The sequence below is a fragment of the Eleginops maclovinus genome, chromosome 14 (assembly GCF_036324505.1).
Source record: "Eleginops maclovinus isolate JMC-PN-2008 ecotype Puerto Natales chromosome 14, JC_Emac_rtc_rv5, whole genome shotgun sequence".
NCBI lineage: Eukaryota > Metazoa > Chordata > Actinopteri > Perciformes > Eleginopidae > Eleginops > Eleginops maclovinus.
This window is the reverse complement of record NC_086362.1, coordinates 15,262,748-15,287,480: the sequence shown is the minus strand read 5'-3', so window position 1 is coordinate 15,287,480 and position 24,733 is coordinate 15,262,748. Positions and strand designations below refer to the sequence as shown.

General features: G+C 41.9%; 2 long non-coding RNA genes across 4 annotated transcripts; one reads left to right on the top strand and one right to left on the bottom strand.

Annotated features, from left to right (window-relative positions):
* Positions 1–10,950: 10,950 nt before the first annotated feature.
* LOC134876041 (uncharacterized) lies at positions 10,951–13,731 on the bottom strand. Of its 3 annotated transcripts, XR_010167327.1 has the most exons (7): positions 13,691–13,718; positions 12,515–13,155; positions 12,354–12,399; positions 12,122–12,213; positions 11,784–11,894; positions 11,315–11,603; positions 10,951–11,221 (listed from the first exon to the last, which is right to left on the bottom strand). It is a non-coding gene; the product is annotated as an uncharacterized LOC134876041 (long non-coding RNA). The 3 variants fall into 3 exon arrangements; XR_010167328.1 differs by lacking the exon at positions 12,515–13,155 and having other exon boundaries at positions 13,691–13,731; XR_010167326.1 differs by lacking the exon at positions 13,691–13,718 and having other exon boundaries at positions 12,515–13,200.
* Positions 13,732–15,767: 2,036 nt separating this feature from the next.
* Positions 15,768–17,481, top strand: LOC134876070 (uncharacterized). Its single transcript, XR_010167335.1, has 3 exons — positions 15,768–16,220; positions 16,325–16,427; positions 16,965–17,481. It is a non-coding gene; the product is annotated as an uncharacterized LOC134876070 (long non-coding RNA).
* Positions 17,482–24,733: the final 7,252 nt, after the last annotated feature.

Here is a 24,733-nt window from a genome sequence, read left to right as displayed (position 1 = left end):
CCGAGGAACCTGAAGCTGCTGACTCTCTCCACAGGAGTCCCGTCGATGGTGATGGGTGTGTGTGCCTCTCTCTGCCTCTTCCTGTAGTCCACAATCAGCTCCTTTGTTTTGCTGACGTTGAGATGGAGGTTGTTGTCCTGGCACCAAGATGTCAGGGCTCTGACCTCCTCTCTGTACGCCGTCTCGTCGCCGTCTGTGATCAGGCCGATGACGGTCGTGTCGTCAGCAAACTTGATGATGGTGTTGGAGCTGTGTGTGGCCACGCAGTCGTGCGTGAACAGGGAGTAGAGGAGAGGGCTGAGCACACAACCCTGAGGGGCTCCGGTGTTGAGGGTCAAGGTGGAGGATGTGATGTTCCCCATCCGCACTGCCTGGGATCTGCCCGTCAGGAAGCTCATGATCCAGTCACAGAGGGCGCTGTTGAGCCCAAGGTCCCTGAGCTTAATGATGAGCTTGGAGGGCACAATGGTGTTGAATGCTGAACTGTAGTCAATGAACAGCATTCTCACATAAGTGTTCCTCTGGTCCAGGTGGGAGAGGGCAGTGTGGAGGGTGAGGGAGATGGCATCATCCGTGGACCTGTTTGCTCTGTAGGCAAACTGCAGGGGGTCCAGTGAGTCAGGGAGGGAGGAGGTGATAAAAGCTTTGACTAACCGCTCAAAGCACTTCATGATGATGGAGGTGAGTGCAACTGGGCGGTAGTCATTGAGGCAGATGGGTTTTGTCTTTTTGGGGACAGGGACAATGATGGACTCTTTAAAACATGTGGGGACTACAGACTGGAGCAGTGACCTATTGAAAATGTCTGTGAACACATCTGCCAGCTGAACTGCACACACCTTGAGAGCACGGCCAGGGATGCCATCAGGTCCTGGAGCCCTGTGTGCATTGATCCTTTTCAGAGATCTACACACATCTGCACTGGTTAAAACCAGTGAGCAGGGATCCTGGGCCTTTGGTGCCTCCACAGCCGGGGGCTTCTCAAAGCGTGCATAAAATGTGTTCAGTTCATCTGGGAGAGATGCAGACACTTCCTCAGCACCACTCGTTGTCCTTTTGTAGTCTGTTATTGTTTTTAGTCCAGACCACATATTTCTGGCGTTGGAGCCCTTGTAGTTCGACTCCACCTTGTCCCTGTATTGTCTTTTCGCACTGCTAATAGCTCTCCGGAGTGCATACCTGGAATTCCTGTACTCATCCAAATCACCGCCGCTGTGCGCGATGGCCCGTGCTTTAACTTTAGCTCGGACCTCGCCGTTTATCCAGGGCTTCTCATTTGGGAATGTCCGTACAGTAATCCGCGGCACGACGTCATCGATGCATTTGCCGATGTAGCAAATCACCGCGTCAGTGTGTGTGTTTATATCGTCCTCCTCAAACACACACCACTCCGTGATGCCAAAGCAGTGGCGGAGAGCAGAGTCAGACTGCTCGGACCAACGCTGCACTGTCCTTGTCACAGGTCGGTCCCTCTTCAGTCTCTGCCGGTAAACGGGGAGCAGAAGAAGAGATATGTGGTCTGACTTGCCGAAGGGGGGGCGGGGGAGGGCTTTATATCCATGCCGGAAAGGAGTGTAAACATGGTCCAGTGTATTTCCACCGCGCGTGGGGCAGCTGACGTGCTGATAGTATTTCGGCAGGACTTTCTTCATGTTGGCTCTGTTAAAATCCCCGGCCACAATAAATGCGGCCTCTGGCCGAGAAGTCTCTGTCCTGTCGATAATCCCATACAGCTCCTCCAGCGCTGTGTTGTTGTCAGCGTGCGGCGGAACATACACTGCTGTTAGAACAACAGATGTGAACTCCCTCGGCAGATAAAAGGCCGGCATCCGATCATGATGTGCTCTAGGCTGGGAGAACAGTCCGAAGAAATGATCTCCACATCTGAGCACCAGTTGTTGTTAATCATGAAGCAGACACCTCCTCCCTTGCTCTTCCCTGAGTTTATTGTCCGGTCCTGGCGATGAATGGAGAATCCGTGTGGAGCAATGGCGGCGTCCGGTATCGTGGGGTCGAGCCAAGTCTCCGTGAAAACCAAAACATTACAGGTCTTAATGTCCCGTTGAAATGCCACCCTGCTACGGAGTTCGTCCAGCTTATTCTAGTACTAGGATGGGTTAAATGCAGAGGACCAATTTCACTGTGTGTGCTCTGCTGTGTGCATGTATGTGACTAATAAAGAGGGTTTCATCCTCCGATTCTATTATCCAGGGATTGGACATTTGCCAGAAGTAAACTCGGTAGAGGAGGCCTGTTTTCACGTTTCCTCAGCCTGACCAGGACCCCGGCCCGGGAACCTCGTGGTCTCTTCCTCCTGCGCTCCACAGGTAGAGCTCCAGCAGGTAAACACGGAGACTCTCCATTGTTTGCAGGTCGTCGTGGATTATTGCTGTCCACCAGCGACCTGATGTGTAAAAGTTGTTCTCTATCATATTGGATGATAGGGCTCGCTTGGGCGGTCTGCATGTTGCAAAAAAAGTTAAAAACAACCAACAAAGTAAAACAATAAAAACACTAAGATGTGGAGTTGTTGAGGAGCTCGAGACACGGCAGCCATCCTCGGCGCCATCTTGCTCACAAAAAGTAAAAAGAGTAGGCCCTGGATGCAGTGCGGCAAGGTGTTTCTCACTGTTGCATTCTGCACACTTAATGGCAACATCACAGTTCCTGGCCATGTGTGAGACTGACGCACAGCAGCGGAAACATACACCGTTGTCCTTCAGGAACTTCTTCCTGTCGTCGAGCATCATGGCTCTGAAGCTCTTGCATTTTCTAAGTGGATGGAATCTCTTGTGTATCGGGCAATGTACATTTGGGTCCTCTGTTTGGTTTGTTCCACTTTCTGTTGTTTCCTTGGAAACGTTTGTTTTGTGAACTGTAACTTGGTTTTTGTTATTGAGGTTTCCTGTCCTTTCCTTTGTCAAGGTAGGTGCTGCGGAGCTGCAGGTGTTGAAGCTCGGGTCATTTCTGGCCTTAGCCTCCCTTCTGATGAACTCAGAGAACACTAAAAACGGTGGAAATGCAACTTTTTTCTCTTCCTTATACCTTGATCCAAATGTCATCCATTTCTCTTGAAGATAGAATGGCAACTTTTCCACAATGGGGCCGACTCCTCTTGCTGTGTCCAGGTATATCAATCCCTGGAGGTAGCCATCTTGTTTTGCGGCTTCAAGTTCTAGCACCAAGTCTGCCAGCTCACTAAGCCTGTGGTTGTCCCGGTTGGAAATCCTGGGAAAGTTATCCAGTTTAGCAAAGAGCGCCTTCTCAATGGCCTCTGGAGCTCCATATCGTTCCTCCAGCCTGGTCCAAATCAGTCTGAGAGCAGCAGATGGGTGGCCGATACTAACCGATTTCATCCTGCGTGCTAACTGACTTGACTCAGGGCCTAACCATTTAATGAGAAGGTCAACTTCGTCGTTGGCTGAGATATCTAAGCCCTGTAACACACTAGTGAATGTTGCCTTCCAGCTGAGGTAGTTTTCAGGCTGGTCATCGAAGCGGCTCATTCCACTTGTTATCAGTTGACTCCTTATCAGAAACTTAGCCAGATCTGATATGTTGCCGTTTACATCCTGGCTGGGTGTATGGTGTGGGGTGTAAGAACTGACCCCTGGTTCTCTTTTGGGTTGAGGCTGGTTCACTCTTTGTGAGTATTGGTAGGACGAGGTGTTAAGCTGTGACCGACGTTGCTCTCGGTCGATCCGTTGTGATACAGGGGGCTGAATATGTGCGTGATGCGGTACAGGAGGCTGAATATGTGGCTGCTGTGGGCCGAAGCGTTGCTGTATCCCATTGTCTGGAAGGGTGCTCGGTTGTGCTGGAGTGGAAGCATTGTGCCCATGAATGTGTGTGGGTAGAGCAGGTAGTTGTGGTAATTGAGGGGTTAATATGGGCTGAAATATGTGCCACCAGAAACTGAATTTGAATCATTTATATTTGAATTTGAATTGCTAAACTTGAATAATTGCATTGAAAAACTGAATTTGAATCACATCATTTGAAATTGTATTGTTTAATTTGCATCATTGCATTGGAAAACTGAATCTGAATTGTATCATTTGAAATTGAATTTATTAGTTTGGAACTGAAGTCCAATAAAATTGGATCCTCAATGAAAATTCAACTCTCTATACATATTCACATTCAGTTCTCACAATTCAAATTCAGTTCTCAAAATTCAATTTCAAGTTACTGTGACAGACATCCGGGTAGTTGAAGGATGCAGAATGAGCAATCGAGCGCAGACACACAGGACTCCTCTTCGGCCAATCAGCACCTATGTTTTTTAAGCTTTCTACCCGCCAAAAAAACGGAGGAGAACTCGCCTTGCCTTGACTGGAGTGAGAATGGATTCGGCTGGGACAAATACGGTAATGGCAATTTAACATATCTTTTAACGAACTGTTGTTAATGTTGTAGCTATTTTGTAGAAACATTTCGTTTCGTCAGCGAGCATAAACAAATCATGTTTACAATTACATTAGACGACTAGCACGTTAGCATTGTTTCAGCTAACATTTTAGCAACGCTGCAACGAGCGCTGGACCTAGTCTACAAACAGCAGTGCATACAATAACGACACATATTCGTTTTTTACTGTCAGTGAATAGCACCGAGTGAAAGTCAACGTTTTCTTTATATCTAGTGACAGTGATCATGTCGTTAGCTCAGATAAGTACCGGTAAACTTAGTCAGAAGATCTAGAAATAGAAGGCATCATGCTAGCTATTGCCAGTCCCACCTGTGACTTGCCTGTCCAACCCCCCAGTCATCTTAACTTAATAACTTTGTGCAATATATTTTCTTTGGAATATGGAAAACATCCCACTTTGTAATTTTTTTGGGTAATATTTAAGTTATTTATATTGTTGTATGGGTTATTTAAGTTGATGTATTGTATAGCTCTTCCAACCTACTGCTCCATTTTTATACTTTTGACAGGGAGACATCTCAGAAGCAGTCAATTCAGCAAGACACCTCCTAAATTTGCTCACAAATGCAACACCTTCCCTGGTCCTGTTGGGCCCAGTGCCCAACACAGAGCCACTCCTGTTGGGTCCAGTGCCCAACAGCAAACTGCCCCAGAGACTCCAAGGTGATGTGTCTAGTTTCACAACAAATAACACACACCCAGATTAACATGTATAACAATTCAATCATTTGACCTCTGAGACATTCATTTAAATGTTGACTATTCCGCATAAAATAATGTGATGCATCTTCTGAAAGATCTTGGTGTCATACTAGCAGACAGGGAAGGAGTCAGGAAAGAGGGAGAGATTGCCGACCCAGTGTCCACACAGAAATGACAAGGTCCTTCACTGTATTTGGTTACTTTGTCAGACTGACTTGTCCCTTACATTCATTTATTTTGTACTGTAAAGTTAAAACATTCTCATCATCACAGGTCTTTTCCTGCCCTTTTTGGAGCAAAGGGAAAGCGCCGGTGCGTTCGAGGGCCTTCCAACCACTTCACGCCAGTCAAAGAGACACAAATGACATTTTATCTCTTACCCAAGCTTTCTGAGCGTACTCCGAAAGGCACTGAAGAAGTTTTTCATCTGCAAGCTGGTTTGGGACGCAGGTCCACGCTGATACCAGAAAACTACACCCATGATGAGGTGAGGCAAGATTGACAATCTTTTTTTTTTTGTCATATAATATTTTAATATAGTCCACCATCAAAACCAATGTTCTTTTATCAATATGATGGTATAATTTATATTACTCTTGAAGGTGTGTTCAACCCTCAAAGATCTATATCCAAAACTGGAAAGTGTGTCTGGGGGCTGGCTGATTTACAAAGGAGCAGGTACATAGAACCAATGTCTAATCTAATCTTGTTATAAAATCATTTGGAACAATATCATGAGTGATGAGCACTGTCACATTTCAATAGAATTCAACTATTAAATAACTTTTCTTGTTAGGAGGTTGGGGTGCTAGAAAACTATACATGGTGTCTCCTGAGGACAGTGGATATACTGGGCTAATGCTGAAGACGGCAAGTGTAGGCGGAAAGGGTGTCCTATATATTGCTCCAATACAGGAGGAACTAAACACTCAACCACTGCCTCCTGACTCCACGTCCTTTTCCAGTATGCCAAAGGCAATGTGCCACTCCTGTCACACCAGCTATCCATTACAGATCCTACCGCTGCATGTTGAAACATGCAAGATTTCAGATACTTCTCCACAGGAGGTATGTACAGACCCATTGTATGGATAATGTTGGGAGATCACGTTATATTACAAATAGCTTTACTCTGTAAAACACAGAAACGACTACCGCACACTTTTAAGCTTGCTACTAGATATCTCTAATAGACAACGTTTTGCTCCATCAGGATCTTCCTCAGGTCCAACATTGTGAATGTTGCTTGCATAATACTCACTTCATAGACCGTCTTCATATAATAAATGAGAACTTGCTACTCTCCTTCATCAGATTAGTGATGAAGACCTGGATTACAGGCACCCCAAACCAGATATGGAAGACTTTGAGGTAAACTCAAATCAAAAGGTGACATAATTGGTACCTTTTCAAGCATCAGTGGTATTTTGGTTGGGTTAAAAAAGTGTTTGGACAAAGGGACATATTACACAATTACAGACGTGACACAAGTTTGTACTGTAGATCATATCTTTTTCACCACCGCTTACTGAAATTGTCAGTTGCCATTTTTGTGTAGAATCACCTTTCCCATAGACCTACAGAGAATTCTCTCAACACCCTAACCATCCATGACAAAAAGCAAACATCAGCCCCTTTAGCACCTGACAGGGACAGGGAGTCTGACAGGGAAGTTAGGCTCAAAGAACAAAATGTCAATCTAACCACATAAGTCACCTTTCCCCTTGACATGTTGCACCATTAAGCTTGAATACAATGTCTTAAGAGAACAAAGAGGAGCCTCACCATTACAGTTGGATTTAGTCATGACTTGTGTAGTGGCCAGTTCCACCTGATGTAATGTGGATATTTAAGGTAGTTAAGCTATATTTTTAATTAGGCTGTGTTAATTAATTAACAGATTATGCAAAAACATCTGTTGAAAGATGAATAACAACAGATATATGCAATCAAGCAAAATGAATATTTGCAGACACATCACAATTTCATTCCTTTTTGAGGTATTCTTGTCTCCACCTTTTATGTTAAACATTGAAGTGATTCCCGTTGCAGACTGTGTGCCCAATCTGTGGCCAGAATTTTCCTCCCAATGAGCTGGAGGCACATGCAAGCCAGTGTGGAGAGAGGTAACTGAATCTTTTAGCACAAATTAGAAAATATGTCAAGATATTGTAATATTTTAGTTAGGGATATCCCTCCAAGCATCTGTCTTCCCACCAATGGATGAATGTATTGACCAGTTGGATTTAATACCTTTAATTGACTGTGCTGTTACCATAAAGGCAATTTTTTCTCCTTTGGTTGTCACTGCCATATGATTTTTATTGATCAGTTAGTCCTGACCATAACAAAATTACTTCCTTAGAAAAATCCACCTTTTAACTTAAACTTTCATATGTGACTTCTGTACTGAGTTTATTGTACACCTTTTTACATTTTAAGTTCAGAGGATATGGGTTTCACTCTCAACTTCATACTTGTGTTATGTCATTTCAGCAAAGCTGACTTCATTCCTTCAACCTCAAAACACAAGATGAGCATTTCTAGGTTTGTACGCTTCTACAGTCTCCTTCAACAGTCAATAACCTAAGGCTCTCAAGCTTTTGGGGCCAAGTAACTCTTATGATGTCAAAGAATCCAGGGATCACCTGTAAGCTATGACCCTACAGAAGCAACAAAAAAGTAAATTACACAAATCTGCTAATACTCACACACAATAGAGAAAGCATAACAATGCAAGACAACAAGACAATATACACTTTCCAGAATCACACTGCCTAACAGGCATTTATTTCTCCATCAGCCTTGATGACGTTCTGCATGCCATCTCTGCTGCTGTTAACAACGAGGAAGAATTTCCTCTCACTGTATCAAGATCCCATTTGGTGGAGCGGGGCCTTGCTCAATGGAAGCGACAAAAGAAGGCATTGCCTACCAGTCAGTTAAAAATCAGGTTCATAGGGGAGGCTGGCCTTGATACAGGGGCACTACGGAAGGAGTTCCTCACAGGTACACATATTTGAATTAGAAAAGCACTCGGAGAGCATTTGTTCCTTTCCCATTATCAACATTTCCTGAAAGCTTTTCGAATTATTTTGCCAACAAAACAAACAGACAAAAAACGCCGGCAAAAACATAACCTCGTTGGCGGAGGTAAATATTACGGAGCTCCCTAGGGGACATAAAAAAAAACAAAAAAGTGTTTCTTTTTTTTAGGTTCATGGTCCGTACTGGGCTCCGTTCTGCCTGTTGGCTCAGTTAAATATGACTTAAATTACATTTTTAAAAAGTTGCAATAGAAGTGACAGTAGTTACAAGAATGGAGTGATTCTTTGAGTTCAAAGAGATGGTTGCAGGGATTGAGCAGAAGCTGTTTGAGGGTGACCAGACTGGAAAATGTCCCAAATATTCCATGTTGGATCTTGATCAAGCAAACTTCAGGTGTGTCTATGGGATTAAATTAATAACATTTGTCCTACCAGACTTGAATGAAAAGTAAAATGGTTATTTTCCTGTATGTGGCATGCCATTGTGTTCAAATGACCTAATTTTGTTCAATTCCTTTGTTGAGAATCAAAAATGTCCAATATTGATGGAACACCATGTAGCCAGGTAGCCTGCAGAAAAAACGCCATAGCTGTCCTCGGATTAGTTGTTGGTTACTGCATCCAAATACAGGATCTTCCTGTGTTATGTGTTACTATGACGTCACCAGGTGTGGGCTCTGATTGGCCCACGTGGTCCATTGAGTCTATTTAAATTGCTTCCTCGTTTCACACCATAACATAACCTGATGAAGGTCCAAGCGACCAAAAACATTGTTCTTTGATTAAACTGCAAGTTAAGACAGTGTGCGGGACCTTCCTGTTTCAGTCTGTTGCCCTTCTGGTCCTCTCCTACACACCTGTCTGACTCTGTAGCTGTGCATAAGTTTTGATAGTTTTATGTTCAGTAGGCTAAATGTATGTCATAGTCTCAGGACATCACTATGTTTTCACTTATTTATACTGCTTCTTTCAGGAGTACTGGTGAAATCTGGGCTGCAAGTCTGGCTCAAAGCGGACCACCACCCTGCTGCCTCAAACTTTGGTGCTACAAGTACTTGTGTGATGGGGAGATACAGATTGAGCACATTTCCAAAGAGGATGTCTCTGATGCTCAGTATACATCACTTATCTCCCAGGTAAGAGGTCTTAAGGGTTTAACTGCTGTAAAATGTTTGGCATTGCATCTTTGTAATACAGAATTCACAGCTGTCATATAATTCATGGAAATCAGGGTATTTTGTAACAACATCAATACTGAGATATTTGGTCAAAGATATTGTGATATATGATATACGCCAACCAGACTATCTGGAGCACCCCACGTTATTCAGTGGGTTTTCCCCTGTGTGTGTGTGTGTCTTTTAAAGGTTGAGTCGGCCACAGAGGCTACAATGACTGAACTGACTGATGACATTCTGAGCTGTGGCTATAATGGACCTGTTAAAGTTGAGAAGGGGGAAAAATTGTTCGGTAAAATAGTTTTTTCACTATGCTGATCCTTGTCAAGGATGTTAATGTAACCCCTTTTTCACTGGCGTGTTGAATATTGTAAAACATAGGAATACTCAAACCACAAAGCATTCTGGCCAATGGAGTACCACAGAGTTAATGTACAGCATTTCTTTTTCCCTTCTATATTTTATTGCTGTTGTTCTTCATGCCATACTTCGGCTGCTGCCCCTTCTCTCCCAGCTACATGAAGGTCTGAAACTTTATGGTCTCGCTGATCTTATGAGCCAATACTCAAACATCTGTCAACCACTCTTTGTCCCTGGTGTGGAGGTGAAGGTGAGTTAATAGATGTAGGCTTTAGTAGGTATGTACTGTACTGATATCACTTTTTACTACCAATAGTGATTCCAAGTCCTAAACTCAGCTTATTTCAAATACCAATTCTCCGTCTCTCCTCTGTCAGTGTGTCTGTTTTGACTGACACTGACAGTTTATTTCTCTCATTCATTGGCTTTGTTCTCACCCAGTGCCGCTTGCTCTATTCATTAACTCTCTAGCTCTAACGATACATTGTTTCTCTCACCAGGCTGATGCTGACTTTGTCTTTGCGGTGTGCCATCCTGAGTTCAGTGAGAAGGGCTCCAACCAAGAACAGGTGGAAGTGAGCGTTATGAACCATCTACAGGACTACTTGCAGGAGCTGGAAGCATGTAATTGCTCATTTAGTTTTCTTCTTGTAAACTCTGTGTACTTAGTTTGTCTTACACATCTCATGAAGTTTCTATGTAGATTACATTATCATTGTAAGTACACTTATGTCAGATTAGATTTCCAAATTCTACCTCTGTGCTGGGACAGGTAAACCATGTCCAATATTTCATTTATATGATTGTTTGCTTTATGTCTCTGAAAAGGTGAACATCCAGAGGTGGGTGACTATCCAGGTCACCTGTCCCCCAGTACATTTCTCCAGTGGCTCACAGGACAGGGCCACATTCCTGTCTTACCAGAAGAGAAGATAAACTTCAGAGTCTGTGTGCAGTTCAATCACACCTGTAACATCCAGTATGGTGTACATACTGTTTGCTACCCAACAGTCGCCGCATGCAGTAATACAATCCGCCTGCCTGTTAAGCATATGCAAACTTATACTGAGTTCAAACAAGTGGTGATAGAGGCCTTCCATCTAGGGCAGGCATTTCATCAGGTATAGGTGAAATGTTGCTGTTTCAAATATGAAGATGTCCTTCACTGTGTTCTTGACAGAATGAATGTGAGTGTGTCCGATAAAAAAAGTTTGGAAGCAAAATACAACATTTTGTTATTTATTTAGTTTCAATTAGTTTCTCGGATTGGTACACGACTGTCAATGATGGTGAAGTAGGTACAAGGCATGTGCAAGCGTGGTCAAATAAATGTCTCTTCCAAAACTAATTGAATGAGAAAGGGGATCAACGGCAAGACATAGAGCTTCAATGTCCTCGGTCTTCAATGGACATTCAATTTCTGGCACGGTAACACCTGGGTTAGCAGAGTTGTCATGAGAGAGCACTGAGCTCTCCCAATCAATATGCTCAATTTGGAGACCCTAAAACGAACAGAAGATAGTATTATCAGTATGTAGATTGAAAAACATATAGTTAAAGGCAGGACAACAACATCATTGCCATTATTACTCAACTGCCACATTTTCCTGAGACATCTCAGGCTCTCTGATGGGGTGCTGCAGCATCCCAAGCTCCCATAGCTGGTTTGGGGAAAGGAAGCCCTCTGTCCTGATAGGATGATCATTCCATCCGGCAGAAAACTTGGCCAAATCAGCCTTGAGTCGGGGGAGGAAGGTGTACTGAGCACAGAAGAGATGAAGGTTATCCGAGATGTCGAGGGATCCATCTTCCTCCGGGTTGTGTAATACGTCATAGTAAATGTGTGTAACTCCTGTCCAAACGTCCCTCCATAGACGTTCGATTCTACAATTCATACATAGAAAAGTTCCCCAAGGGTCAATCAAACTAAAAAAGTATAGCCAAACAGCAATTCAACTGCAGTAAATATCACACTGAAGGGCAATAACAACAGCACATGCCATGTACCTACTTGGATCTTGAGGTAATTTGATAATAATAATTATTGCAAAAGGAATACTTCACCTCTGGTTGTGCACGCTTTTTCCACTTATAAAGCTTCCATGTCCTGTGCCTCTCACAGTGAACATCATCTGTGCAATGCTGACATTTTCAACACCCTGGTCACCTCTTACCCTGTAACACATTAGATGTTGAAATTAGTATCCATACAACTGAATCCACAAAAAACCTTCACTAAAAATACTGGATCATTTCCTCACACAGGTTCATGAAAACTAAATGCAGCATTGAATAAATCCTGATAATTTCATGTTTCATAAACGGCTGACAAATCCTTTATATTGCTTAAAAGATACGATGAGAACCATAATTCTAAATAAATTGAATGCAGCATTAATCACTTGTAAGGCCATCCAAATCTCCTCACTCCATCCAGAAAATACTGAAGTGCAGTGCTTGCTGTGTTGTTGGATCCAGCATTGAGGTACATGATCTAGCGGGTGGAAAACAGACTTAGTTATACTAATAATAGTTATGGGATGATTGTCATAAGATGGACACCCTACCAAAAAATGATGGATTGTACCAGCAATATTTTCATGAGTATGTATTTTGTTACAGTAGGAAACTTACCTTCCTAGAGTAGCCATCAATGCCACCGAATATCACCATGTTATATCTGGTGAAAAAAGGACATGGTTTAATTAAAAAGAAAGAAGCAGAGGATAATTACCCGCAAAAAAATTATTCCAAAGATAACTATTTTCTGCTATATTCAAATGTAATATACAAACCTATGTGCTGCAGAAAATGTGGGCCTTGAACACAGTATTTTTGACGAACAACACAGCCCATACTTGTCATTCTTGATAAGATGCCCTCTGTATCAACTCTATGCATAGAGGCCTTGAGTCTGGTCCATTGTACATGGTGGCCCTCTGCTTCAAGACACCCCTTGACAATCTGGTATCCAGCATGAGGTAGTCTAGATTTGATGGCTCTCACTTCATTATCCAGAGCATCATCAGTCATGGTGGAATACAGACTCCTAACTGACATGTTGTACTCCTGCATCCTCCTGTATATGGTTCTTCTTGAGACTCCAAGAATGTCTGCTACACATGTGGCAGGTAGACCTAAATGAAGAAGACTTTGGAGGTGGTCCTCTGTGACCTGTAGTCTTAAACGTCCATGGGGACCTATACTCCTCACCACAGATATTGAGGGGGGAGGTTTATTCCGCAAGTCAAGCAAACTGCTCAGTTGATGGAGGGTTTCACATATCATTAGGCAGAGCTACATTCTCCATTGCATCTATGAAGGTCCTCTCTTGGGTAACTATATATTCTAAATAGTCAAGATCAGGAGGGTTGTTGTTGAGGGCACACTGCAGTCTTTCCCTCAGTCTGGCCAAGCACTCCTGAATGACAATGTTCTGCAAAAGCAATTTGAACTGTTAACATACACCATCTAGTAATGCAACCCATTTCATCCAGTGGAGCTATTCTTTACTGATACCACTGTGAATCACTGACACACTATGTATTAGCTGACTGGGGGGTTGGACAGACAAGTCACAGGTGGGACTGGCAAGATAGCTAGCATGATGCCTTCTATTTCTAGATCTTCTGACTAAGTTTACCGGTACTTATCTGAGCTAACGACATGATCACTGTCACTAGATATAAAGAAAACGTTGACTTTCACTCGGTGCTATTCAATGACAGTAAAAAACGAATATGTGTCGTTATTGTATGCACTGCTGTTTGTAGACTATGTCCAGCGCTCGTTGCAGCGTTGCTAAAATGATAACGTTAGCTGAAACAATGCTAACGTGCTAGTTGTCTAATGTAATTGTAAACATGATTTGTTTATGCTCGCTGACGAAACGAAATGTTTCTACAAAATAGCTACAACATTAACAACAGTTAAACAAAAGATCGTTAAAATATATGTTAAATTGCCATTACCGTATTTGTCCCAGCCGAATCCATTCTCACGCAAGGCGAGTTCTCCGTTTTTATGGCGGGTAGAAAGCATACTGTGCTTAAAAAACATAGGTGCTGATTGGCCGAAGAGGAGTCCTGTGTGTCTGCGCTCGATTGCTCATTCTGCATCCTTCAACTACCCGGATGTCTGTCACAGTAACTTGAAATTGAATTTTGAGAACTGAATTTGAATTGTGAGAACTGAATGTGAATATGTATAGAGAGTTGAATTTTCATTGAGGATCCAATTTTATTGGACTTCAGTTCCAAACTAATAAATTCAATTTCAAATGATACAATTCAGATTCAGTTTTCCAATGCAATGATGCAAATTAAACAATACAATTTCAAATGATGTGATTCAAATTCAGTTTTTCAATGCAATTATTCAAGTTTAGCAATGCAAATTCAAATATAAATGATTCAAATTCAGTTTCTGGTGGCACATATTTCAGCCCATACTACCGGTTATCAGATGAGAGCAGTGGCGGTGCGTCAATAGTGGGCGCCGCCCACCCTGACTTTTTGAGTTAAAAAACGTTATATATACAACATAATTGAAATAAGAAATGTACCGTGTTTATGGGTTAAATGTGTATGGGAGACCACTGTCAAGAACCGCTAAAATGTGTCCGGACATAATATATTGCCATTCGCCTTTTCTGAGAATAGGCAGGTCGGCTACCGTCCGTGGGCGCCGATAACATGGGAGTCTATAGGAGAGTTTATACTTTTCTCAGTCATTTTAGCAAGGATAGCTTTTCATTGGGGGATGAAACTTAGATCTGTGGGCGCTAATCTTTGCGCCCACAGCCAATGGCATTGTTTCTTAGTTCAATGTGACATTCTTAGATACGCGATTGGACTATTTCGGCGAATCAGCATCGTTATCATTCCCTAACCACAAGCGTAAAGAGCAGCACCGTAGCTAGCTGAAACTTAGATTGAGTGAATATGGCGACATCGATGGCTGAGAACTCCGTGCAAGCTCTACTTAAAACACCGTTTCATCGACTATCAGATGTCGAAAAGAAGAAATTGAAAGACTTGGGACCCGAGCGTCCGGATTTAAACATTCAACAGACGACCACTGATCGCGGGAGAACCTACACTCGGACTTTCTCCTCAAACTTGTATGCTAAGCAGAATTGGTTAGCTGGTTGTACAGTGAGCAATGCCTTTTTTTGTTTCCCTTGTCTGTTATTTCAAAGTCCTGGGACTGAAACACTTTGGACTACAACCGGGATGAAGGATCTAAAGCACTTCACACAAAAATGTAAGAAGCACGAATGTGGCCGCAGCCACCTAACCAACTGTCTTAAGCTAAACCTCTTTGGAAGACTGAGCATTGCCGAGCAGCTGGATGAAGGATACCGAATTGGCATTCGGAAACATAATGAAGAGGTGAGAAAAAACCGACACATCCTCTCCAGAATAATAGACTGTGTGAAGTTCTGTGGTGCCTTTGAGTTGGCCCTTCGTGGCCATGATGAGAGCGAAAACTCGGAGAACCCAGGGATTTTTCGTGGCTTGGTGGACGTCGTTGCATCACTGGACGGTGTACTGAAAGAGCATCTGGAGAGCGCAACTGTCTTTAAGGGAACATCCAAAACAGTCCAGAATGAACTTCTTGACTGTATGCTGTCTGTTGTGAGGGAAAAGATCATCAGTGAAGTTCAAAGCAGCGATTTTCTATCGATCCAAGCAGATGAAACCACGGACATTAGCACACAAGCCCAACTTGTGCTTGTGCTTCGCTACATCAACGATAAGAACCTGGTAGAAAGATTCTTTGAGTTCATCCCTCTGCAGTCGGCTACAGCAGAGACCATTGCCGATGCTTTAAAAGAACGCCTTGCTGCCATCCTCCCAGGTGAGCAGAAAAGTAAACTCATCTGCCAGGCATATGACGGTGCTAGTGTAATGAGGGGTGCCACTTCAGGAGTTCAGAAGAGAATCCGGGATGACTACTGTGAAAAAGGCCCTCTCACTTGGACTGTATCCAGTCTATTTTTCAACTACCCAACAGCCCACTATATCCACTGCTATGCCCATCAGCTCAATCTTATCATGCAACAGGCTACCTCCCACGTAGTCAAAGTCAAAAACTTCTTTTTCCGACCTGGGTGGATTTTCTGCGTTTTTTTCAAGATCCCCCAAGCGGACCAGTGTGCTTGATGAGGTAGTGGCCCATAGACTACCAACAGCCAGCACTGTGAGATGGAACTTTCACAGCCGTGCCGTCAATACTGTGTTTGAGCAAAGAGAACACCTCGTTGAATGCTTTGAAAGAATTCGAGCATCAGGTGGCTTTGATGACAAGACCAGCCAAGAAGCAGGAGGCTACATCAGGCTACTGGAGGATCCTCAGTTCAACTTCTTCCTGCAACTGTTTCATAAAATAATGCCACACGTGGACGTCCTCTATGCCAAGCTCCAGAAGAGAGACATAGATTCAGTCCATATAGAAAGATGCATCCAGCAGTTCCGAGAGGACATACAAAAAAATCAGGTAATCTCATTGTTATTCTGTAAGCGTAGTCAGTGCATTCTTTCACTTGTACCATAGTTATAAGATAAACATGATTTGTAAATTATTGTTATTTTTATTTACAGAGATTCTCTCCATGCAATGGTGGTGGAGCAAAGCAGTGGCTCTCAGCAGCCGAGGAAGCGCCGGGCTGTGTCGGAAGATGAGCTTAGAAGGATTGCTGCTGAGGTGAGTGTCAAAATCAGCAGATGCCTGTGTTACAGTTAAATCCATGCAAATAGGTTTGATATACAGTATATTTGAGTTAATAACATGGCTGGAGTTCAATATTTAGAGACTGAAATACTGAGTTCTTTGGTGGTAGGGGGTGTGCTTGACCATAGGGGTATGGCCATACAAATGTTAATGTCATGGCTTCAGACATAGGCCAACCATCAGGGTCTGATTGCTCTGGCACCTAGACCAACAAAAGCCAGGAACCAAATCTGATAGCTCTGGTTCTTAGACACACAAAAGCAAAGAATCAAGTCTGATAGGTTTAAACATAAACAAAAGGCTAAGCTTGATTGCTCTGACCTGGTGCTATGCAAACTAAGAGTGTGGGTCTATTTGAGATGTAGTTTGGTGTGTAAGATTATGGTCTGATTTAAATAAATCATCTAAACTTAACCCAGACTAAGACTTGGCTTTAAGTGATCTGATATAGATATTTCCCACAACTTATCTGTCTCTCCTCTCTCTCTCTCTCTATATATTTATCTGTAGGTATGTGACACCATACTTGGACACACCAAGGAACGCTTTGCCTTCAAAGACCACCTCATCAGTGCCACCTTACTGCAGGGCAACCAGTTTGAATGCTACCTCAAGGTATTCCCTGAAGTTGCTTTGGCCACCACATTGAAGGCCTATCCAATTCTGGATGGAGGCAAGCTGAAGACAGAGCTTGGCCTCATCTATGGCACAGACGAATTCAGATCCTGCCGTAGTGCTGTGGATCTTTTCCAGTTGTTCATGGAAAACAATCTATCTGAGGTATTTTCAGAGACAGTTACACTGCTGAAAATCATGATCACAACTCCCATGACCACTGCTGAGGCTGAGAGGTGTTTTTCAACTCTGAAAAGGATTAAAACCTTCCTCAGGAACACCATGAGTCAGGAGAGACTGAATGCCTTAGCCATGCTCTCAATGGAAAAAAGGCTGGTCACAGACATGATTGACTTTAACCAGAGAGTTATTGAGGAATTTGCCAGCTTGAAAGAGAGGAGGGCTAAATTTCTTTACAAGAAGTGGGGCCTACTCTGGCACATAAATGTCAAATGTGATGAATATGTGTCTGAATACTAATCTAAACCTAGTTCCAATGTTTGTAATGAGCAGTGTGTTTTTGTTTAATAAATCTTTGTTTTTCAATATATTCTACTGAATCTCTTTTGTGGGTTATTTTCTCATTGCGGAGTGCTATTTAAACCGTGCCGCCCAACTGTGCCGCCCAACTGCCCCCCCCTAACCCGCCACTGGATGAGAGGCTAACAAACTCCAATTTATCCGGCTGCTTCAGCTAAGGTAACGTAAATGTAGGCTAAAGTTAACTTAGCAATGTAATGTAGACGTAATTAAACGTTTATTAACCTCTCACCAGTCACCCGTCCCGAATACGGGACAGTGGAGCCTCCCACCCCCCACACTCAACACTACAAATGCATGTTTGCACCTTATCATGAACTACCATAGTAATGATGTATATCATTTGAAAGCTGAGAGTCTCAAGAATCGATACATGTAAAGCTTTCCATGAATAACCATATATTTCATGTAATTGACACAGTCAATCTATTGGTACCAAAATATTCTACAAGGCTTGTAATCCTCAGCTTTCAAAAGAAATCAAGCACTTGGTTATAAGTCAAAGTATGGTAGTATGGTCAAAGTAGGAGGTGTGCAATTTTGAGCAAATATTCAAAATGGGGGGCTAAGTCGAATAGGTTAATTCATTTAATAGTGCTTTGATATGTGTCGTGTTTATTATTATGGTTTGTGGCACAGCATTACAATGGTCAAATCAAAATTTGGCTATTAAATAATCAGAAGAACTATGACAACTCTTTTGTGTAAGGGCCAGCAGTCAGGAATTGAAAAACTTTGTTGCAGCTGCTAATAATGACTACTTTTACTGTTGAATCCTACAGATCACTATGGACCAGTTTCTCTAAGCCTTGAGAGAAAGGGGTGTTCCTGAGGAGAACCTGGCAAGAATGGCAGAGGACAAGGTGAAGTAGCTACATAATCTAAGTCAATATTCAAAGGCATTGCCTGCTAATGCTAAAGTGACAAATGAAGAACTATTTTGGTCCAATTTGGTTGTTGCAAGTCTGTAGAATCATAAATATGATAAATTTGGACATTGATAATGACATAATACATGTATTTACCTGCACAAGATGGACATAAAATGATTTATATGACCTAAGTTAATACTGGTAACTACACAATTGCAGCAAAGGTTTGGACACACACCCTTGCTCTTAAAAACAAATAAACAAAAACAGCTTTGACCAGTGTAAGAATAGAATAGAATAGAAACTGTATTTGTCTGAAGATTGACAGAAATCTATTTTAATTTATTGTAAGGTTTTATGATCTGTAATGTAGGTATCAAGCTGGTTGAACTGGTGACTCAGTTATTGTGTCCAGTTTAAACCAGCTAATGTCACTCTGGTTGTAGTGGAGAAACTACTATAGTAATTTTCAGACTGGGCACTAGTTCAAGGTTTATCACCAGGTTCACGCCGGTGTGCAGACTAGAACCCCACTTGAGGCCACAATTCAGAGTACGTGGGGTAATAAAAGGCTTAGAGACGTTGATATGCTTTCAGTTTTCTTTCCTTTCCTTTTCAGCAGCACACAAGCATAACAGTTGGAGCTTACAGTGATGAGTGTGGGTTTTCTACAAAAAGGAACAACAGAAATATAACATGTTAAACACTTATAATTACATAATAATAACATACATACATACATACATACATACATACATACATACATACATACATACATACATACATACATACATACATACATACATACATACATACATACATACATACATACATACATACATACATTACCTTCTCACTCACAGAAATAAACAGAAACTCAAAACACTCATTACTCAAATATATGTAGCCGTGTAGTTCGTTCATTTAAATATAATTTTCCACTGGTGTGAGATAGTTCTCAAAGTTGTCTAATGTGTTCTTTGTTTTCTTTTGAGTGTAATATTGTTGTGAAATAAATTAAATGTGAAGCAGATTTTAAGTGAGCTGCACAGTTACATGTTATTGCTGACTCTGGTCACAAGGTGGCACTATTGACTCATGTCACAAGTATAAAATGAGTATTTTTCCTTCCAAAAGGTTCCTTCAGTGTTTTTTTTAAATAGAAAGGTTCTTGATATAGGCAGAAGAGGGTAGAGTAGCCAAAACTTTTACTCAAATAAAAGTATTGTTATTTTAGAACAATATTACTCAAGTAAAAGCAAAAGTGTTTGCATTAAAAGTACAATTTATCCAAAAAGTTATTAATTTAATGGAGTAAATGTAACTTGTTACTACCACCTCTGGATATAGGGGAGAAAAGTGCCAAGAGAAAAGTGTTCTCTAGAGTCAAATATTTATATGTAGAAATCAATCTCTCTGTGAAGAACTCTTTTAGAGCCTTCTTTTTCTGAGTGTGATGGTTACCAGTAGGTGAATATGACATTATATCTGCTTTTGTGTTTTAGATCGATCAAGACGTTGTAAAGTTCCTTGGAGAAGACAAACTCTCTACCTTTATTCCTCGATATGGAGACCGTGTCTTTGCCAGAAACTGGAAGGAGTTATCTTCAAGTGAAAAGATAGAGGATACCGAGCAAAGGAAACAAACTTTAATAAATAGACTAAGAGAGAAGATGAGACTTCCATCCACTGCCTCAGCCACAGCCACCGGCAGCTTTAACTCTAAGCCTACACTTCGTGGAAATAGGAATGCTGAAAAGAAGACAAGGAAAATTTAACTTGGATGGTTGAACTACCAACATTCTATGTACAAACAAGTAAGAAGGCATACTGGGGGTGGAACAAGAGAGATAGTTGTAAGCAAAGATGATACTGTATCCACCATTCTTGAAAAAGGGAAAACACTTTTTTTCCCCAACGGTACATCAACGAAAGGCAAATTAGAGGACTTTGAGTACATGCTTTCTGTCATTGGTTCTAAGGAGCCCCTTGAGGGTAATGTCACATTTGGAAGTTTGTCAGAGAAAACTAATTACAAGATCCTCAGACTATACCTCTATACAAAGTCAAAATATTGTAGTGATTCTGAGCTTAGTGATGCAACAACAGACATGCCCTATTCGCCTGACATATCTAACACAATTGGGCCAGCTACACATGCATCTCAATGCTCATCCAGCCCATCACTGCTCTCCCCCACTCCTGTCAAAAGGCCTCGGTACGGCAGTAGGCCTTTCTCTTGGAACAGTCCCAATACTACCTCAACACTCCAAGCTACTCCTGATTATCAAACATCAGGCCATGATGATGCAGTTATTGTACTTGGATATGACACCAACAAGCCTTTTGAACTTGTCGATGGTCTTGCTGACACTCTGATATACTCACGGTCCATATAAGTCAACAGCCAACAACAAAGCAGCGCAAACACAGTCTTTGAAAATCAAATAGAAGTAGCAGAAGTGGTAGCTGAGATGGAAGAAGCTATTATACACATTGTGGATTCTGAGCAGGCTTCAAGTTCCACCAGCACAATGGCCATTGATTTCTTTGCAAATCCAGAGAATATAGTGGAGAAGCAAGTCATTGTGATTCGCAAAGCACACTGTTTTATGGACATGATTGAAGCATTTACAAACAACTGCATACTAGATATGAATATTTCAATCAGGCGTGTGCTTGAACGTGATGACGTTGAGGCAGGAGTTGGGATTGGGGTCACTAGAGATTGCCTCACTGATTTCTGGGATGTGTTTTATGCAACAAAGACCTGTGGAACCAACTACAAGATTCCAATTTTGCACCACAAATTCCAAGAGAAAGAGTGGACTGCTGTTGCTCGCCTCTTAGCCTTTGGATGGCAGACATTTCAGTTCTTTCCAGTCCAACTTGCCCCTCCATTCCTTACAGAGGCTCTATCTCTCTCCTGTTCAGACTATCTACTGGAGGCTTTCTTCAACTATATCAGCGGAACTGAGAAGGATGCGCTAACTGAGGCACTTAGCAACTTCAAAGGGGCAGATATAGATGAACTCCTCAGCATACTCAGCAGTCACAACTGCTGTGTACTCCCAACTGAAGAAAATCTGCCAAGTCTGGTGGAGGAAATAGCCCACAAAGAAATGGTACAACAACCAGCATTTGTCATAAAGTGTTGGAAGCCAATTCTCAGGTCTATTGGACAATCCATGAGTGTTGGAGTGGTGAAGGACTGAAGAAGATTCTGGATGATCTCAAACCCAAGGCAAGAAACATTACCAAAACCATCAAGTTCCCAGGATCTATGTCACTGGAAGAACAAACTACCTCAAATCATCTCTTGATATTTGTAAGAGAAAGAAATGAGAAGGAGCTTGACCTATTCCTCAGGTACTGTACAGGGTCTGACGTGTTCCTATCTAAGACCATTAAAGTCACATTCACAGCAGAACAGCCAGAGTTCGCAAGGGCGCCCTTTGCTCACACCTGTGGTTGTTTTTGGAACTGGCATCTAACTACAAAGACTATGCATATTTTAGAACAGAATTCATCTGTGTTGAAGAGTGGAGTGTAGGTAATGGATTTGGCCTAAAAAGGCTTTGTTTGCTTAGACAGCAAATGAAAACTGCATGCACACACACACACACACACAGGAATTTAGTAACGTCATCTTTTATATAATCCACAAGTTCTTCGTGTGGAGGCAAGATGTATTGTTGTAGTAGAAGGAGGTAGATGTTTTCTTTTCAATTTATGATCTCTTTAAAATTCAAATATGACAGCTGAAGGCACTGTGGAAAAAAACGTCACACTTGTGTTAATATTTCAATAAAGACAATTTATTTACAAAAAATAGAAATGTGACACTGTATTCTTGGAAACGTTTTATGTAAAAACTGGCAACTGTTTATGGTTGATGTTTTTCCATTGTTGTTCAAGTTAAACCTAAACAGTGTTCATAAATTACAGTGTTTGTAATGCTAGGCAATCTTCAAACCTGGAAGAGTTTACATTGCCAGTACTGTTCTATGTTGTCAGTGTAAAATTCAAAGTGCTATACATATTTTTTTTTTTTTTTTTTCTAACCACACTTTTTTTTGATTACTTTATTTTGATTTTTTATTTTACAGTAAAACAAAAAGACACACACAACAGACAAAAAGCACCAAGTACCAATAAACAAATTAACAGACGTAGAGAGAGGGGATTCATATCTAAAAGTCCAAACATTCCAAAGCTGCCAGTCAACAGCAATGCTGCTGACAAAACAGGAGGCTGCCCCATCCACCAGGAGGGTCAAGGGTACAAAAAAACAACAAAAACAACAAAAATACAATACTAAAAATTGAAAAATAAACTATGTGGAGAGAATGCCAGAATATCAGTCAGCATGCAAGATAGTGCAAAGTTTGCATAGAATACATACACAACATAGCAGCACAACCCATGACATATACAATTAGGTCTCAAGTAACCTCAAAAACGGCTCCCACACCTTCCGGAAATAATTTTGTGAATTCAGATTTGTTTTAATGCTAGAACGAATCTGTTCCATCTTAGCGATAGAGAGCATTTCGTTGAGCCACCTTCTGAAACATGGGGACGATGGCGACTTCCAGTTTAGTAATATTAACTTTTTAGCTGCAACCATGCCTATCACTGGACAATGCCAGAATACGTGTGACAGTGATCCTTCGGCAATAACACATCCATCACACATGGGAGAAACCGATTTGAATATCTTACTAAGTTTAGTTTTAGAGTAATGCAGTCTGTGTAGGACTTAAAATTGAATCAATCTATACCTAGAATTGACAGAACAGCTCTGTATACTGGACAGGCCCTCCTCCCACAGTTCATCAGACACTGGAGCACCCAATTCTTCAGCCCAGGTCTGCCTGATGTGACCAGTATCCACTGGTACTGTAAAAGCAGTGATGAAGCAGGAGACCAAATGTTTAGAGTTTGGCTGCAAGAGAAGTAAATCATAAAAAATGTGGCTCTTTGGTTTGACTGTGAATTCTGGAATACACCCCCGTACAAAATGCCGGACCTGAAGGTAGTGGTAAAAATGTGGTTGAGGAAGATGATATTTAGTTTGGAGCTGAAGGAATGAAGCAAACTTATTATCTATGTAAAGATCACCAATACAGCACAGTCCCCTCTCTCTCCAGTCCAGAAAGACCCCGTCCATCTGCGCTGGTATGAACAGGTGATTGTACGCGATAGGGGTGTGTACCAAGACATCTGGCAGTCCCAAAATCTTTTTTATTAGATTCAAAATCTTCAGGGAATTTCTGAGAATGAAGTTATGACCCAAATTTGTAGGAAGGCTGTGCTCTGGAAAAGAGCAGCACTGGGAGAGAGGTTTCTGTAACTGACATGGATTCGATCTTCAACCAGAGTGGGGAGACAGCAGGCCAGTCATCACCAGGGGAACCCCATTGCCAGAAGGAGAGAGCCCCCGCATTTGCAGCCCAGTAATAATGCCTAAATACAGAGAGGCCGAGGCCACCCCTCTTTACAGTCTTCTGTAAGTGTGCTTTAGAGATGCAGGGGGGTTTATTCGCCCAGACAAACAAAAGGATAGCTGAATCCAGTTGTTTAAAGAAATACAATGGTAGATAAATAGGAAGGTTTTGGAAAAGGTACAAAAACCTTGGAAGTGCAACCATTTTTACCGCATTGATGCGGCCAATCATTGAGAGGGGGAGCAACTTCCAGGTCCTGATGTTAGCTTTTAACTTGTCTACCATATCCAAGAAATTCAGTTTCAGTAAAAGTTTGGGGTTTTTGGAAATCTTAAGTCCAAGATAGGTAATGTGGGTAGTGACCCATTTAAATGGCAGAGATTTCAAGAATGCAGGGCTCAGATCATTTGACAGAGGCATGAATTCACTTTTATCCAAGTTAATTGTATACCCTGACAGTCCACCAAACGATTTAATGTAGCTCAGGAGGTTGGGAACTGAAACTAATGGATCACATAAACAAATCAGTAAATCGTCAGCATATAAATTCACAAGGCTCCCAATATCACCAAATTTTACACCATGGATACCTGGGTGGCTCCTGATTCCCATTGCAAGATGCTCCAAAGCAATATCCAAAAGGAGGGGGGAAAGGGGATCGCTTCTGCAAATCAAAAGATTGAGATTTGTCTGAATTAGTGAGAATAGAAGACACTGGGCCGGAGTAAATTATTTTTGATCCAGTCTATAAAGTCCATCCCGAACCCAAATCGTTTCAAAGTCTCAAATATATAAGGCCATT